This window comes from Nannobrachium achirus (genome assembly GCF_963921795.1).
Source record: "Nannobrachium achirus genome assembly, chromosome: 19".
Taxonomy (NCBI): Eukaryota; Metazoa; Chordata; class Actinopteri; order Myctophiformes; family Myctophidae; genus Nannobrachium; species Nannobrachium achirus.
In genome coordinates this window covers 22053494-22072992 of record NC_137826.1, presented here as the reverse complement: position 1 = coordinate 22072992, position 19499 = coordinate 22053494, and the positions used below count along the sequence as shown (strand labels likewise).

The window sequence follows — 19499 nt, the reverse complement described above, 5'->3', positions numbered from 1 at the left end:
TCGGGGAAAAGGGAATCTGCTGTGAGCCTTAACAACGGCTTGGCTGGCAGCAGCAAAAAGAAAGAAAGATTACAGGGGGTACTTAAGGACACAATACTTTGTTCAAATGACAGTCTGAGGACTCCACGACTTGTCAGAATCTATTATAGACCATTATTTCTAGAACACCATTTGTAATCCTCGTCTGTGTTCTTTCGTCAAGTGTTCATTTTAAATTATATAGGAAATGACCTCATGAACAGAATATGCGTCAACCACCGAATGACAGAGATTGAAGATGACATGCCCTTAGCTCTGACCATTATGATGCACAGATGATGTTCTTACATGTACATGTCTAGTGGCTGATACATCACATGGCACGTGGCCCAGAATGCATCCTAGTATGAAATAGAGGAAACCCAGTCCGTCTGTAATCAGTCAGTCAGTCTGTCTGTCTGTCTGTCTGTCTGTCTGTCTGTCTGTCTGTCCTCAATCTCATGCATTTTTCTCCTATTGGTTTTGACCAGCTGATCTGTCATTGCACATGGGCATGGGCATCATGCATCAGGATAAGCATAAGCAGAGACTTGACAGCTGATTTTTCACTTTACCTAAATTTAAAGAGGTGGTGCCATACCTTTGTACTTTTTCTGTTTTGTATGTGTCTATGAAGTTAACATTATTCTAATAGGCCACCGGGTGGGGCTAATGTGCAGATTTGTCTTCCCTGTGTATTTGTGTTTACTTCCTGAAAGCTGAAAGACTGGGCCTCAAAAGGCCCATTCGAAAAACATTAAATGGCATCATAAACTCACCCCCTCCCCTTTTACCATTCACTCAACACTATGGTTGTGGCTGGATCACCACCCACCTGACAACCAGGCATATCTAATGAACTGGTGTGTGTGGCCACATAAAAACACAAATTTAACTTTTTTTTAAAAGATCTTCCTCCTAGTATAATCATAATACCTGATCATGTTTTAAGGGAGAAAAGAATCATGGCACCTCATCTTTAAGCTGTTCATTACAGGGGTTGACACTAAGGTCTCAGAGGCCCTTGCCCATCGGGCAAGTACAGGTCATGTTCTACTTGCGCAAAGGTTATGCCCAAAAAGTAAATCCTTACTCTAGTAGAAGAAATTAATGTTAAATCCAATCGATAACGGCATATTGGCGACAGTCACTTTAATAAACAGAATGAGTGCATGCTGCTACAGTAGTTGTAAAGAGGTAGCATTGTACTTCATGAATGGCAAATAATATGCACTTTGCCTGTCAGGCAACCTGAAAGCAAACTACACTTGCCTAAATGTTTTATTCACTTCCAAAGGGCAGTCGGGCAACCGTTAATGTTAATGCATTAGCATTTTGCTATAGCCTAGACCAGGGGTAGGCAACCTGCTGTTATAGAGCCGCATGTGGCAAACTACCCCTGGCCTAGATGGGCGGCTATGTCATGGTTTTATTGGTTGGGGTAACATTCATGACCAATCATTGGAAGGGAACACCTCCTCAGTGGTTGGCCAAAATTATCTGAAATTACACCTGGGCATTAACGAGGTGATTAAGGTGATTTTTAAAGATGGGGTGCCGTGATTTTTTTTCCACCCTAAAAAATGATGATCAGGTATTATGATTACAGCTAGGAGGAAGATTTTTTTTCCAAAAAAGTGTGCAGAAAGAGAAGAGTTCAAATTATGTTTTTATGTGTTTGCCACACCCACCAGTCCATTAAGTATGCCACATTATAACCGCACCGGTGGTCTATTAGAGTAATAGTAACTGCATAGATACATACAAAACAGAAAAAGTACAAAAGTATGGCACCACCTCTTTAACTTTTCCCAAATTTAAGCTACTAGACCTTACCCGTTCGAAGATATGTGCTCCAAAATATGTGCAGAGTGTGGGTTATGGGGAAAGTAACTGTAACTGGTGCGTGCGTGAGAAAATGTGGGAGCATCATAATGTAAGGAGCAGCCCAAGGAGGAGTGTATATTTATGATGGATACAAATAATTTAGGAGCAAAATTAGCTGAATAGAAGTATGGGGATGTATGCGTTTGCTCCACATAGTTTTCCATAACCGTTGGAAGATGAGACAGTTACAACACATCAAAAGCAAGCATGCATGCGTGACCTGCGCATGCATGCAACCCACGTACACACGTGTGCGACCCACGTAACGGTAGACACAGACAGGCTTACAGAAGAGAGAAATGTGTACACACACACACACACACACACACACACACACACACACGCGCACACACACACACGGTAACGAACCTGCCATGTAACGTCACTTCTCCTCCCCATGCACATTCCTGTGTGTGTGTGTGTGTGTGTGTGTGTGTGTGTGTGTGTGTGTGTGTGTGTGTGTGTGTGTGTGTGTGTGTGTGTGTGTGTGTGTGTGTGTGTGTGTGTGTGTGTGTGTGTGTGTGTGTATCGAGCGCAAATCGTGCCACATGGACGTTGCTACACTCGCGCGCACGCATTCGATTTTATCTGTGTTGTACTGAACGCATGAACGTCTCCTGTAATTTTCAAATGGCTTTTGAATCATAACGCGCAGACGTCGCTGTCACGCGTCCCCGTGTGCCTTCTCTTTTGTGCCTCACAGGGGAACGCGAGGTCGCGTAGTGTTAGGCGTTTGTGGCGAACGCATGTGTTAACGCACGCATACATCTAATGGCCATGTGGCCATCATGCGTGAGACGACACGGTCAAATGCAGCGCCGCTATGAACTGTACGCGTGATTGACTTGTTGCTCTGCTCTGGAACGCACGTGTGAGATGTGTGCCACCCATTTGATTCAGCGCTAAACCTGCGTGTGTGTGTGTAGACGTGTATATCAAATAAAAAATCCATCCAGACGTTCATGCGAGCATGCGTTGGTCTGTCACTGTCGCTGTCTGTGCTCCTTAGGGCTGACGTGACGTCACAAAATAGCTTGATTTATTTTGATTGTGGTACAATACAGACCTTAAAAGGACCACCGGTGGTCCTGGGGGGGGGTTCCAAGTGGACCACAGCTAAATGAAGGAGTTGGTAACCAAATGGACCTGTTATGTCTCACTGACGAGTGTTTGTTATCCTTTTGTTATGCTTATGAATCTAAATTAAGTCAGGACGGCCGAGCGGTCTAAGGCGCTGCATTTAGGTTACTGTCTCCCCTGGAGTCCTGGGTTCGAAATCCCACTTTTGACATCAACATTTTCTGTTATGAGATACTTAAAGTGTGGTTCCTGTGGAAATAAGCTTCGGCTTTCTAGGATCTCCTTTTAGTTGACCTTGTACCAGTGATTTGTACGGTCATGAAACTGTACTTTTTCTATTGCAAACTTCTAATAAATTCTTCATCAATCAATCAGTTTGATGTGTGCATCATTTTTACTAGTTTCTCGGGGATCGATTGATGTGTACATTGTCACACTGCACTGGTGTTGTTGTTGCTGCTCCACACTTTGAAACAGTAAAGTTTATTAGAAAATAAATTATCTGATCTTTTCACGAACACATGGATCTTTTGGCTATTGAGAGCGTAAACATTAGTACAGTGATATGATTATACAATGAGTGCCCTATAGCAGAGGTCTTCAACAGGGGTTCTGCGAAATTGACGCTTGTTGTTGTAGCCCCGTCCCCCCGAGGTGGTAGGGGTCCCTGCTCCATCTTCACATCACTTAGAGGGTTCCATGGCCTGAAAACGTTGAAGATCCCTGCCCTATAGGGCTTATATAACAACATCTGTAATTGGATTCATGAAGCAATAAGCCTTTGAAATGCCATCCATCTATAAATATATTCCTCTCCCCTATCTTTTAATCGTTCAATCCAATTTTTTAACTACAGACTGGATCCCAATAGTCATGTATTCAAGTAGCTCCCCCTTTTTTCTTCCCCCCCCCCTTGGTCAGAACATCTTTGGAACACTATTAAATGAAACCCAATAAGCCGATCAAGGGTTAAAAGCGACCACACCTGTCCAGGACGGAATTCACAAAGGATGGAATTAATTTGAAAGTGTGATTCGAGTTGCATTTGGCAAGTTGACAAAATATTTTTTCCCCCCCAAATATGGGCATGTGTGTCACAATATGAATGTAACAGAATGTGATGTCACAATAGGTCAGCAGCCATAGACATCAAGGCATTACAGACAAGATGTGACGGTTTTCAAAGTTGCAATAGCATTGAATTTGTAGATACTGGAGGATGCACAATATCATGAAGTCACTGAAGTCTTCATAAACAAGATGAAGAGTCAATCTCCGCAGCAGGCCACAACGGGTGTTTGCCTCAGGAAACACCCTTTTATTTCCATCCAGTGGGTCATGGAGGAAGCAAAGTGTAGGCTGTGGGGTGAAGGCTCCTGTGGAGAAACAGAGAACGTCATTCAGCGACACCTAAACCGGTTCCATGTCCCCGTCTAGGACTGTTCCCTAGTTGTACGGTAAAGATGTGACATTTTAATGAAGTGCCCCAGACAATACATAGTACAGCGTCATTGATTGTGAATAGTTTATCAGTAGCCCTTTTTTTATTCCAGTAACCAAAGTCTGACACATACTACATCAGAGAGAGAATCCTGTAAAAAACTGTTCGCTCCTCAGCAGACCTTCAGGAGGTCCCTGCCACAGAATACTAGACCCTCAAGAGCTCCTTCAGTGATGCTGCAGTCAGGTGCCGGGGGGGCCTCCAACAAACAGTCTTTCCAGGGCAGGTCCGTCTCTGAGAGCCTGCAGCACACACAGGTTCTTCATGGCGTCAACTCACCTTTAAAACACCAGAGAAGGATCATGTCAAAACCCAAGTGTCCACTTTAGTTGTAAAGTTTCAAATCGTTAACTACAGTCAATGAAAATGTTTGCATTTCTTTGTGCTATCCACCCCAAATCGGATCTTTTGGCCCGACTTTTCACACTGCATTTGCAAGTGACACAGATCTGATCTGATTTTAACAGCGGCAGCCCAAAGCTGCACTTAGTCGACATATCTGCTTTGGTTACCGTGGTAACGACGTAGGCGTCATTACACCATAACGTTGATTATGTTCAGGAAATGCGACATTACAGAAAGGCGACAACAACAAAAACAAGCACACGTTACAATATTGTTTTTCTCCCTTCTTTTCATTACTCTTGTGTTTCGCTTTTCTCTCTGGTTTTATCCGTTTAGCTCAGGTGTTTTCTCTCTTCTCTCTTGTTTTTCTCATGTGCTCAGTGCCGCGCTGTAATCAAATAGTAAATACTCGCGCTCTGTAATGACGTCATTTGGAGCTCCGCGCTCGGGTCGCGCAGCAGCAAGTGACGTATGGACAGTTTGATGTGACTTGCATGTGACTTGCGTATAACTCTATGGGGTGGATGTGGTTACTGCTTTCTAATACAGATGTCCTCAGATCCAATTTGGATCGGATTTGAAACCACCTCTGGATGTGGTTTCTCAAAATCAGATTTCATGTGACCTGCATGTGACCTGTCTGGATTTAGACTATTTTTTTAAATTCCGATTCCACTTTTGATGTGACACAGATCTGATTCAGGCTAGATTTATGTGGCAGTGTAAATCCAGACTCAGTCTTGGCAGCAGAGACATCTTGCCTGCCGAACCCACAAAGAAGCAAGAGCTGAGGAGAGCCTTCATCAATAAGGAACTCACGAGTCGGTCCTCCTGACAGGGCAGGTCCGTGTCTGAGAGCCTGCAGCACACCCAGGCTCACCATGGCGTCACGCACCTTTAAAACAGCAGAGAAGATCATGTCAGTCATTTGTGGTCATTAATACATGGGCATAAAACAAATCCTTAACTACAGTCCACGGAAATGTTATGCATTTCTTTGTGCCACTGGATTTATCTATAGCAGGTAAACACTAAAATGGCTACTAGAATCTTAAACAGAAATTACATTTCATGTTCACACACACTCTTGTAGAGGCAAAAAACAGTCTAACATTCAAGTAGAAATCCAAGGCAGATTTCCACCAGTTCATTCCAGTCACTCAGTCATCCCAGTCACTCAGTCTTGGCAGACACATGGAGCTGCCACTGTCGGGTGCTGACAGACAATTTTAGTTAGGGTAGGACACAAATGATTGTGATCTGCAGTTGTACTCGGTGCAGTCTTTATCTAAAGACATTCCCAATGTTTTCCTCTGTTGTCATGGGACCCAAATGGACACAAGCCCCAAGCGCTTGTAGATATCTATCTAACATAGATATGCTAAAAGTCTACAATCAAAGTCAAACGTTTACTTGTCAGTGCACACATTTGATTGACAGTGTATCTAGGGTTGGGGACGGTAACCGCCGTACCGTGTCAGTGTGCCTACCACGGTCAAAAAAGAACAAAAAATAGGCGATTTTATAACCTTTTCTGTCAAGTCTTGTAACTAAAACCTGTATATAGCAGCACTCAATCACTGCGAGTTGAGACGTGAGTTTACAGAATCACTGTACACGATCTGACTACCCGTTTCTCTTCTGGTTTGTTCACACACAGCTGTCTGTGTCTGAAAAGTCCAAGTAGCTAAGTTACTATCCGAGTGCACAGATCTAAAAGCTCAGAACGCGTCGCGGATGCGACGTGTTGTGAGCTTGTAGACTGCACGACCCCTAAGTGTATCTGCTGCCAAGTTCAGCCTAGGAGCTGCATATCAATTCATATTTTTGTTTCTTCAAGTTGTGTCTGGTGTGAATGTATTCCTTTTAAAAGGAAGGCAATCGAGAACATCCAGATCTTCAAGGCTGAAAAGTGTGTTCAGTGCAAACCGCAGACAAAGGGGTTCAGTTCATCCTCTAGTTGTAGAGGTTATTACATTTTAGTTGAGGTATTAGAATTGAAAGAGATTTCAATACCGTGCTTGGAGTACGCCTTCAGTCTCGGGTTGAGAAGTCCCACACAAAGCTGCATGTTATTGCTGTTAAAACACACACAACAACAGTTAAACAGATGTACGACCCATACAAGACCCCTAACATGCTACATGAAGCAGATTGTTTAGTGAAAATAGTTTTCAGTAAACGTTTTTAAAGTTACACCAGCTTTTAGCAGCTGTCAGAGATTCCCCTTGGGCTGTGTTTCTCAACCTTTTCAGGCCACGACCTGACATTTTTAACTGGGGACCCCCTCACCCTGAAGAGGTATTAACGTCCTTAAATTGTCACTTCAGAAATGTGCATAGTTAAACCCTCCATACAGTTAAAACTTGTTTACTGTCGAGTGAGAAAACAATGTTGCACATCCGAGTTATTCATCTAGGGACCCCCCAAATAATTTGGGGACCCACCACCGGTTGAGAACCACTGCCCAAGGGAACCAGACTTTCAGTCTTTAATATATCTGATTCGAGATACAGTGTAAACAAATCTCTGACTTAAAAGGCCTGTGGGACAAACCAGGCCAGTGAATGAATGTATACATTCAAACAGAAAAGTAATTTACCTTAATGTCAAATTTAGGCCTAGAATTATTGACTGCTTTAACCAGTGAAAAATAGCAGATATACAAGCTCACAGCGCGGCACTCGGAGCCAGGTTTTTCAAAAAAATCTTAGAAGGATTCAAAAGACACTTATAGAATCGGGACAAAATTCAAATTTTCACGATTTAAAAAAAATAGCAGATCTACAAGCTCGCAGCACGGCACTTAGTGCCGCGCTGTGAGCTTGTATATCTGCTATTTTTAAATATTTAAAGCATAAAATATTGCGTCATAATGTGTTCAGGACTAAATGGGTTAATAGCAAGCAGTGTTAATTTTGTCAACTAAGACTAATAAGAGACTACAAGATTTTGATATTTTGTCGATAAGACTAGACTAAAACAATTTCAGAAGACTAAGACTATTATTTGTGTTAATCAAAAGACTATGACTAAATCTACATCTGAGACTAATGGCTGTAAAAATTAACACTGGTATGTAACTGCAATGAAACTAAAGCCAAATACATATTTTATGGTTTATTTTAACCAAGTAACCACCAGCAGAAGACAATGTCTTGTTCACAATATGGTTATATTTAGCCTAAAAAACTTTCTCCTAAAAGACAAAGACTAAAAGTCTAAGACTACTCCCATAAGACTAAGACTAAAAAATGTAGTCGACTAAAACAAGACTAGACAAAAACAATTTCAGAAGACTAAGACAAAATCGTGTGTTATTCAAAAGACTAAGACTTGCAACTGTAAGCTGCGGACAGCATTTCACAGCTGAAAACAAACATCTCTTCATATTGTTGTCTTCAATACATCCTTGTAGTACTGTACATCGGCTATTTTAAATTAGCGAACATTTAAATATTTACAGGGACATAATACAGACATTTGTCATGGAAGATTGTAGACTTCCCAAGCAACATGGAGACGTTTTAATTTTCGAAATCGCTTCATAATTGACTCAAATGTGAATGTGATCAAAACTGGTCTTTTCTTGCTTCTATCTCTAACCCTAACCCTAAACCTTAGGCCCATGGGAGTGTCGCCACTCCAACAATAAGAAGTCACTGTCGGAATGGAGATATGTCTGAATGGAGACATGGGAACATGTCCATTCTCCATTCAGACATATCTCCATTCCGACAGTGACTTCTTATTGTCGGAGTGGCAACACTTCCATGGGGGGGTTAGGGTAAGAGATAGGGTTAGTGTCTGAACTCTGAATGGAGACATGTCGGAAAGGAGACCTGTCTGAAAGGAGACATGTAACGTCCAACCTCCCCACCTCAAGCATTAGTTTAGTGAGGTTATGGTTAGGGTTAGGGGTAGGGTTAGGTGGTAAGAAAGTGGGGAACATAGAACCTGGGGAACATAGGTACACTGTGTAGCGTCCGAGCGTCACCGTCGTATGAGGGAGCGTTTTATATATATATATATATATATATATATATATATATATATATATATATATATATATATATATATTGTTTTGATTGATATCGCAAAATATACTCGAGTATTTATAGTGCCGATCCTTCGAATACTCGCGAAATATACTGTATATACAATAAAGCTGGCAAGGGCTGGACCTAGCCTAGCTGAGCTAGACATCCCAACCAATATTAAAACAAGGTACTAGGGATACTACAGTTAGTTAGTTAGCTAGATGCATTAGTATCTAGGCTAGCCCCAGGCTAGGACTCACCGATTCATCATCGCGCATCCACGTGCACACAATAGTGATCCCTTAACATGGAAGCCAACGGTCTTTCTCATCTTTGATGTCCATTTTCTCCCAAAAACACTTTTGATGCCAAGGATGGCATTGGATTTTCGCTAAATGGTACAAACTGAAAGGCATCGATCCCTATTCTATGATCGATCCGCCATTACTGTGTACGCTTTAACACTTCCGGGTAAATATCAAAAGGTCGTGAGCGGCTTTCAAAATAAGAGACTATAGCCGCGGACGGAGCAGGCGAACGGCAGCTTGGACTAAACGCATTGAATTATTTGTTGCAATTGAATTGCACGAAGAAACCCAAGAACACAAATGTACAAGTAGTAGTGAAAATAGCCGATCTACAAGCTCATAAAGTGGTGCTTGCTTAGCGGCGCGTTGTGAGCTTGTATATCTGCCTTTCATTCGTTATTGTTTTAACAGAAGAAAGGTAGTCTTTTTTTTGTTTGTTTATAGGCCTATGCGCTAGTCTAGACTATTACTGTGTTTTTTTACTGTGTCTAGATAGATATCCATTTGCATTTGTTATATTGTTGATGATGTTCTGACATATTATCTTGTTTATTATTGTGATGTTATTTGCTTATTGTAAATCGCTTTGGATTAAAAGCGTCTGCTAAATGCCTAAACTGTAAACTGTAAACTGTATTCCAATACGTTAGCATACGGTATAGTTAACAAACAGTAACCATGTTGCATCAAACCAGACACAGGCCTACCTGGCTGAAGTTTATATTCCCCTCCGTCCTGTGTTTTCCTCCTTTATATTGTTTATTCTGGATTATTTTACTTCTGTTCTCGTGATGTGTATTTCCCTGCGTGTCTGGTCCATAGGGGTCTGGTCTCTTTTCTTGCAGTCCTTCCTGGATCTAGACGCAGTTCACACGCATGCGCAACAAGTTAGCTACTCGCAGCAGCTCCAAGCCCTCCTACTGGCCAAAGCTGGAACAGCAGCCAAGTAGTTTGAAACATGATTTTTACTTTTCCCTCTAAAATGTTTTAATCGCTTGTTCAAAAATAGCGTTCATGTTTTCCAAAATGTGATAGGAAGGTGTTTATTTTTTCAACATTTTAACTCTACTTATCAACCTCTAACACTCTTCTACTTTAACCTCTATTCCTAAAACTCTTGAATATTTGCTGTATTCATGTTTTAAACATGACACTTATGACTGAGAGTGAGTCTCACTAAAAATGCATGGAATATTTGAACAGAAGGTGGCGCTTTAATAATTCTAGCATTTTAAGTCTTCACCAGTAACTATTGTTTAAAATACATGTGCTTGATACTTGACACCAATAACAAGAAATTCCCTTTCATCGACAGCGTGTTTTGTAGAATGCAGGCCAGGCCATTAATTTTTTTGTTAAAATGCTACAGGCCAGTGTGGCCAAGAACTAAGTCAGAAGTGGTGTTACCAACTTCAGTTAGTGCTTTTGAGATCTACTTCCTGAAACAAAAAACAAAAAAACACACCAAAATGATTTGAAATCACTTTTACAATTTAACAGTAACAATCTTTCTTTGCAGTACATTTTTATGCAGTACATTTTTATTCGATACCACTCCAGCCATTCTCAAATTGTTTACAATTTTCCCTGTTCAATCAGGGATTCAAACTCTTATGCGCACATAAACATTTATTTTTCCCTGTTCAATCAGGGATTCAAACTCTTCTGTGCACATAAACATTTAAGTGAAGTTTTCAGATGAGAGCCAGGTGCTCAACAGCAAGGAACTTGAGCAAGAATAGATTGGAACAGCATCCATACATTATGAGAACACCTGAACACAGCCTGCCCATTGCTAGTTTGTAAAAACCCTGCTGCCCACTTATTCTCCACAAAGCCACCCCCCAAAATCATTCAAGGATTTGGATTCAAACCCAGGAATCCAATGATAGAAATGAAGTGAGCATCTACTGAGATATGTTTCTGGGCTTCAGGCAGAGCTAATCAAAGTATTGCAGTTAACAATGAGGTCATACCGTGGTATACTGTATACAGATTACAGTATACTGGTGGTATAAAAAAAGCACAATATGATCTACAGCCTCATGATAACGTTGCCCTTACTTCCTCGGCTACATCCTAAAAATAAAAAAAAAACAAAAAAAAAACAGAACTACAAGCCAAGCAACTTCTCACCTTCCTGACATTGGCCACATGACATACTATAGGCTATGAGACAGACCAACAAAGCTCTGTGGCTTTTCCTTTTTTACACAGTTTATATTTTTACCACCAGGCTGTCAAAGGAATTAGCCCTCAGGAACCATTAAAGTTGATGTGAATTGGATGAGTCCATTTTCAATATAGAGCTCTTCAACGTCACTTGGCTAGATGAGACTCATCATATTTATTCAACCACTACTGCCAATTCTTTCCAACAATGTCTTTCTTTTTATGGGGTTGTGATCCAATGTCCCCCATTTCTATTATATGGTCATTGTCTGTCAAAAACCCTGTATTCCAATTTGTATGTTGACAGTAACAATTTTTAAATTAAAAGCATAACACAGAGCAGGGGTCTTCAACAGGGGTTCAGGGGTCAGGGACCCTTAGGTGGTACTCGGGTCCTGCTAATCTTTGCTATTTTTGACAAGTGGTTAATATAGTTTCTATCACAGATCTAAAATCTCAATGCCTCGCACTGTGAGCTTGTAGATTGTCAAAGAAAATTTACCAGTAGTCTAGCCTAAAGGGCAGAGTGGAACAGAGTGAAAAGTCAAAGTATTGACAGTTCAAATGTTTAAATATTTGAAAACACACATTAACATGAATTCAAAATATACTGTTGATCCTGCTGTCAACAATGAACTTGTAGATTAGACTAGTACAGAGTGAAACGTCAGATTAAGTATTGACATTTTAAGTGTTTTTCTGAAAACGCACATTAACATGAATCCAAAATACACTGTTGATCCTGCTGTCAAACAATGAACTATCGCAGATCTAAAATCTCAATGCCTCGCACTGTGAGCTTGTAGATTGTCAAAGAACATTTACCGGTAGTCTAGCCTAAAGGGCAGAGTGGAACAGAGGGAAAAGTCAAAGTATTGACAGTTCAATAGCCTAAAGGGCAGAGTGGAACAGAGTGAAAAGTCAAAGTATTGACAGTTCAAATGTTTAAATATTTGAAAACACACATTAACATGAATTCAAAATATACTGTTGATCCTGCTGTCAACAATGAAATTGTAGATTAGTTTTAGTCTAATCTAAAGGGCAGACTAGTACAGAGTGAAAAGTCAGATTACGTATTGACATTTCAAGTGTTTATCTGAAAACGCACATTAACATGAATCCAAAATACACTGTTGATCCTGCTGTCAAACAATGAACTCTATGAAGTGGCAGTCCCGGCTTCGCTCTCAACTAAGGCGTCCTTGGCCTTAAAACATTGAAGACTCCTGATAGAGGGTAGGCATGTCCCACAAGTATTGGTATCAAAATGAACACAAATGTTCCATGTAAAGTACTGGACATTTAAGCAGCTCCAAAGTGAGGAGACTGAACAATTCCTGACACCATGTTCTCAGAGAAGTCTTCATACACATTATGTATGGGCAGTCGCAGCACCAGGGCACACGTGTTTGCCTTTGGAAATCTGTTTTTGTTACCGTCCAGCTCATGCAGGAAGCGCATTTGGGGGACTGGGGCGAACCCAAGCGGTGGTATGGTCTTTGCTCCGGTGGCAAAACGGAGCACTTCTTCCAAAGTGAGACGCCTCAGAAGTTGCACCTTTCCATCTGCCCGCAAGCCATCGTCAACCGCTTCCCATCCATCAAGGATGTCTTCACCGAGGACAGCTTCCGCCTCCAGCACCGCCTCCCCAGCTGTAAAAGAAAAGATGTGAGGTTTTAGTGAACCGAACTGCTCCAAAGAATATACAGCATACTGTGTCATTGATTATGAAACTATAATTAGCCCTTTTTTGAATAATATTAAAAATCTGAAACCTACCCTCGACATCAGCCAACCAATCCCTCCAAAAGGCAATGGTTCGCTCCTCCGCAGATCTCCTGGAGCTCCCTTCGACTGAATAATGGACTCTGAAGAGCCCCTTCAAGTCTGCTGCAGTCACAGGTTCTGGTGGGCCTCCAACAAAAAGTCTTTGCAGGGCTGTGTGGTCTCGGAGAGCCTGCAGGACTCCGAGGTTCTCCAAGCCATGGCTCAACCTAAGAGATTAGATAATACAAGGCATACAGCACGTGTGTACTTGTTTAAGAATCAAATACAGTCCATTGAAATGCTTTTTTGTGCTGCTGGATTTATCTATTACAGCTAACAATAATAGCAGGTAAACAGCAAACGATAGCAACTAGACTCTTAAACATAAATGGCTAATGTTCACTTACTCTCGTACAGGCAAACAGAGACGTGCATTCAGGTAGAACTCGAGCGCCGACTGGACCAGCTCGTCCCGGTCACTCAAATTTCGGACCACCAATCCCAGACCGCCGACTTGGGAGAGTCTGGTCTGTTCCGCCTGAATCTCCTTCAGTGTCTCTGCTTGTTGTATCTGCAATACGGTAAATCCAAGGTATTTTGAGAACGTACGTAACATTTCTATATTGCAAGAAATTCCATAAAATGTGCCTAAGCCTTGCAACACTTAATTTCCTTAGACCAAAGTTAACACTGGGTTCTAAACAGTGTCTGCAGGACCTCAAGAGAGGGACACCAAGTTGTTTGCATCGTATATTAAGAGCTGTATAATATCTGCGCTCTTCAGGCAACATAACATAAAACAGCCTTTTGACCTGGGGGGTCAGACTTTTTGCAAGCGTTGTTTCTCTCTGACTCGACAGCTTTTGACTGCCTCACAAAGACTGTCATGCCAGCACATAGGCTAATCCATGTTTCTTATTCTGCAAATGAACTAAATAAATTGCCACAACATCTACCCTACTTACATTTGAATAGTTATTTATTTATACTTCCTCTTAACTTCTATACAGTTTAGAAAACTGTGTGAGCAAATTCACTACTTGCCTTCTGCAAGCCAGCCTTTAGATCTTCGTCATCCACCTCGTCAATGCTAACAGGTGGCGGTGGCCGTCCTAGGATTTGGCTGAGCAGTCTTTCAGAGAAGACACTGGGCCCCACTCCTCCGTGGACCAGGCAGACAGACAACATCGAGCCTATGACTCGATAGTTGCCCCTATTGAGTGCTGAAACCGGGGACAGAGATTTTTGGTTTTGTCAGGCAGGATAAAAAGTAATGTGTATTTGCATGCAGTCTATGAAGAACGCATGCAAATGTTTTCCTCTTGTCATAGGACTACAATTACACATTTCTTGATTGACAGTGTATCTGCTGCAAAGTGCAGCCTAGGATAAATTTGATTCAAGGTGTATCTAGGTGTTAAGTGCTGTATCCTCATGTACATACCTACTGCGTCCAGCGCAAGATTCTTACTCTGAGCCGAACCCACAAAGACTTGAGAGCTCATTATGGCCTGCATGAGCAGAGTGATGAGCTCGCGTGTAGGGCCACCAGTATCTACAGCTCCCTCTCCCCGACCGCAGGTGTCAACAAAGACAACATCGAGCCTCTTGTTGGGGTTGAATGTTTTTCTTTTAAACGCCCTCAGCGAAGAACCCAAGATGTCACTTCTGTTCACATTAACACAGTTTCCAGGTGGTGGCAGAGATTTAAAATCAACATTGGCCTTGAGTGTCCTCAACACGTTTCTGAGTTCTTCTTGGGGGTCTGGTAGCGCACTAGAAGCTGACAGCTCTGCTACAGAGAGAGGAGACGACACTGGCGATGGAGGAGAGACGTCAACAACTGGCGCTTGAGGTGAGATGGCGTCAACTGGCGCTGGAGAGATGGCCACAACTGGCGCTGGAGGAGAGATGGCGACAGCTGGAGGAGAGACGGCGACAGCTGGCGGAGAGATGGCGACAACTGCCGCTGGAGGAGAGATGGCGACAGCTGGAGGAGAAACGGCGACAGCTGGCGGAGAGATGGCGACCGCTGGAGGAGAGATGGCGACAACTGCTGCTGGACGAGAGAGAGGAGACACTGTGTCGACAGGGAATGAATCCTGAAATGTGAGAAGACAGACAGGGAATTTAACTTTTGGGCCTCAACAGTACAAAATTAACATACTTATGTTTGATACAGTTTATAATAAACTTAAATAAAAATACCGTGTGGTCAAGCCATCGAACATGCAGGGTTGTTCCCTGCGTAAAGCCAACGTCCGCTAACGTCCCAACTCTGTCACTGTAGAGTTCCAACACAGGTGTTCGGGACGTTAGACGGAATCTCTCTGTTGCTTGATGAACTGCTCCAGCGAAGGATACAAGACTCTATGAATGAAAAATTCAATTCAATTCAATTTTATTAAAGTGTCAAATCATAACAAGTTATCTCAAGACTCTCTCACTTTACAAAGGCTAAAGAGCCATCTCACTTTACAAAGGCTAAAGAGCCATGAGAGAGAGAGAGAGAGGAGAGAGACAAGGGAGAGACAAGGGGCACATGCACGCGCACATACACAGGCCCAACATGCGTATGTGCAAGAACGAATGAAGCAACGAACGAGCGAAGCAACGAACGAACGCACACACGCAAAAAACAATTGTGCAATGATGAAACAGACGTGTGCAATGATGAAACAGACTATAAATGAACGAGTGTACACTGTTGAAACAGCCATTATACCAGGCCATTTAACATTACATTTATTAAATTCCTATAATGTAGCTTTTAGCATCTGGCTCTAGAGCTCAGAATGCTTGCATGTCACCCAATAGTTTCAAAGTCATGTCTAAGAATACAGCAATATTGATGACAGCATATTTTAGTTACCTGGACAGAGCTCCCCAGGCGAAACTTCTTTTGTCGAGTTAAAAGGTCTGGATATTTAAATTTGAACAAGAACCCATTGCTGGGGCTTGCCAACCGACTTTCAGCCATCCTCCTTTCCACAACCTATCAAAAGATTAAATGGGGTCATTAGTGGCTGAAATGTCCATTTGTCTTCTGGAACTTAACCTTCAAATTCCTATTTTTTTTCGTTACCAGTTGATCACAAAGGCTGTGCAGGTAGACCACATGACATGCTCCTAAATATATATGTCTGTTTGAGATTCAGTTAGATTGAGAACAGGAGCACTCGTTTTTTTCCACAATGTGGAACAGGCGGTGCCTCCTTCGGGGAACTAAGAATGTGACTGAGGTTACGGTTACGATTAGGTTTAGGCATAGTCTTACTGAGGTTAGGGTTAGGATTAGGCATAGTTTTACTGAGGTAGGGTTAGGCATTTCAAGGGTGTTTGTCTTAGTGTATGTAACACCGGTGGCACTGTACTATTCTAAAGCCCCCTCAAGTATCTTTTTGGCTTGGTAGATCATGTAGAGTTGGTCATTTTAAAAGCAACTCAAGTCAAATACCAATACGGCTCAGATGTTCAAGTCAACTAAAGTGTGGACACCCCTGGTTTTGAAAATACCAATACGGCTCAGATGTAGCACCTGGCTTAAGGTGAAATAATGTATAGGTAGCACCCGATCTATGCACAAGTACTTACAGCCTGACGTCTAGTCTCTGCCTCTTCAGCGATCCTTAGAGCCTGGAGAGCTTCAGCCTCCTGCCTCCTCGCTGCAGCAGCACCAAGTCGGGCAGCTTCTTCCAGAAGAAGTGTCTGGGGGGAGAGAGAGAAAATAAATACTGCGTCAGTTAATACAAACTGTGTGCATAATATACTGTATGTGTATGAATGTAAACTGTGTGCATAATATACTGTATGTGTATGAATGTATGCGTTTCAATACCCTCGCTCTGTCTATGGCCAGGCTTCTATTATATTCAGCATCCTGCTGTGTGATCAGCAGGCGGCGCTGTTGTAGCTCGTCCTGAAACCACAATTCAATAATTCTTTAACTGACCGCACTAGAATTGACAATTAAATGTACACATAGCAAGCAAATGTTTGTGTAGGTAATTTCTAGATTACAAATAAAAAAGTAGGTTGGTATATGAGATTTAACAATTGACACAATTCCAATACGCGTTTGTATGTCTCAGCATATAATCCAACTAGTGCCACCAAGAGCAGAAATGATTTAAGCATAACATAATATAGATATTAATCACCTTCCATCCATCCTCAATAATATCAGTTTTGAACACCACATTGATTAGAAAACAGATAGTGCTGCCTCTGACTTTACCATTATGACGGGTTCACCTATCGGTGTGTTCCCAACAGTCCGGGTCTCGGCGGACGTAGTCGCTGCGGTCAGGGTGGCGGCGGAAGAGTCCCCGGCCACAGTGGACGTAGTCGCTGCGGTCAGGGTGGCGGCGGAAGAGTCCCCGGCCACAGTGGACGGAGTCGCTGCGGTCAGGGTGGCGGCGGAAGAGTCCCCGGCCACAGTGGACGTAGTCGCTGCGGTTCTCCGGTTCTCCAAAGAGACCTCCAAAATTAAATAGATTATGTATTTGTGTATTAGTAAATTAATCAGTAAATGAATCAAAGGTCATACAGTAACATAAACAAGCTGATGTAATGACCTGCTGTGCTGAAACCGAATTTAGATTTTCTACAGCCACACTTTGAATGGATTCTTGTCTTACCAAGCCGATGATTTCTTCAATGTCAGAGTCTTCAAGGTCCCCCCTCTGGTTGTTGCCAAAATGGGCATCCTCACTGTTTGACTCCATGGGTTCCTTAAGAATTAGACACATTGAATGAGGAAAACCATACCAAGTATTATTGAGATAGACCATGAGTAAAGCATAATGTATATCTGTTGCTGTAGTGTACTCTTACCACAACTGAGGGAATGGTGTCCATCCGTTCAGAGTCAGTCTACAAATTCACAGAAAGGTTGTGTCAGAATAGAATAAAAGTCAGAATAGAATAAAAGTCAATGGTTTTATGACATGGCATGAGCTACAGAATGGTTTTATGACACGATAGCATGAGCTACAGAAATTTACAATAGAATAAAAAGTCAATGGTTTTATGACATGGCATGAGCTACAGAAATTTACATTAAATGTAATATCAGTCTTCTGTGAAACAAAGCTCACTTACGATGGTTTCAGCCGAGCTGTCACTGTCTGCCGAGTGGTCGGTCTCCATTTCCTGTTGGTCCGTCTCCATTTCCTGTATGATGAACATAACAGATTAGACCCCAACAACGAACATAACAGATTAGACCCCAACAAATGTCTGACCAGCAATCAACAAAGCAACAGCAGTTTGTGTTCTTACAGAATCAGAGTCTGCATTGCCTTCATCCAGAGTTATTTTATCCTGTGGTGGAAGCACAAAGAGGACAACATGAGCTTCAATTGTTCTCCAAGTCAGCTTAATCAGGCTTTTACCACCTTCATTAATCTATAATCTGATGGACATGGCATACAACGGACAGTACCTTCGGGAGCACGTAGATGGCCGATCTCATGTTTGTCGTCATTGACTTGAGGCCAACCGGGTTCCACAGACTCCTTTCTATCATGTTGATGTTTTTACGGCCGTCCACTGTGCACAGCTTGAACTGCTGCTCTCCCAGGATGGGGAATGTGCGTCTCAGGGCTGTGGTCAACGCCGACCCGTCTCGCGACAGAGGAATGCGAATTTTCTGAACAGTCACGGCTGAAAAGTGTGTGCAGACCACAGACAAAGTGTTAAATTCAGTTCATCCTTTAGTTGTAGAAGTTAATACATTCAAGTTGAGGTATTGGATTTGAAAGAAATTACAATACCGTGCTTGTGAGAGTAAGTCTTCAGACCGGGGTCGAGGAGAAGTCCCACTCGAAGCTGGACGGTATTGCTGTTAAAACACACGACAACTGTTAAACAGCTGTACAACCAATACAAGAACCTTTGGATCACTGCTTTGTCTGATTTTGTTGATCTAAACAAATATTTCTACAACATAGCAGCATTTGAGTCAGAAATCCCCAGGGCCAAAATGTCTGCTTTATGTTAGTTACTAGCTTACTTTGGCCACAGCAAATATTGAATGCAAAAGCGATAAGGTGCCTTGTTATTGCAACAACATAATGTTCGCTCTCTTGGGATTAAATGCTCTGAAGAAACATAACCAAAAAATATTACCCTGCCCACCCACGACATTGTGTACTTACAGAGATGGTCCAGCAGGGGGGGTATGCTCTGTCTCTCCTGATGAGCTGTACAACAGACAGAAACATAATTTCAGTTTTATGGACTTTCCAGCTATGGACAGACTGAGGGACAGATTACAGAAAAAAAAAAAGTTAAAGTACCCAGTTCCACAGGAACGCACATGGAGGTCCAGAAACTGCAGGGCAATGTCTTGCTGGCAGTGCAAGCACTTCTCCT

General features: G+C 42.2%; 1 long non-coding RNA gene across 2 annotated transcripts; it reads right to left on the bottom strand.

The window, feature by feature from the left end:
• Positions 1-3493: 3493 nt before the first annotated feature.
• Positions 3494-10019, bottom strand: LOC308304563. Of its 2 annotated transcripts, none has more exons than XR_013963072.1 (4): positions 9887-10019; positions 6848-6909; positions 5651-5726; positions 3494-4765 (listed from the first exon to the last, which is right to left on the bottom strand). It is a non-coding gene; the product is annotated as an uncharacterized lncRNA (long non-coding RNA). The 2 variants fall into 2 exon arrangements; XR_013963073.1 differs by lacking the exon at positions 9887-10019 and adding an exon at positions 9132-9296.
• Between the last annotated feature and the right edge of the window lie 9480 nt (positions 10020-19499).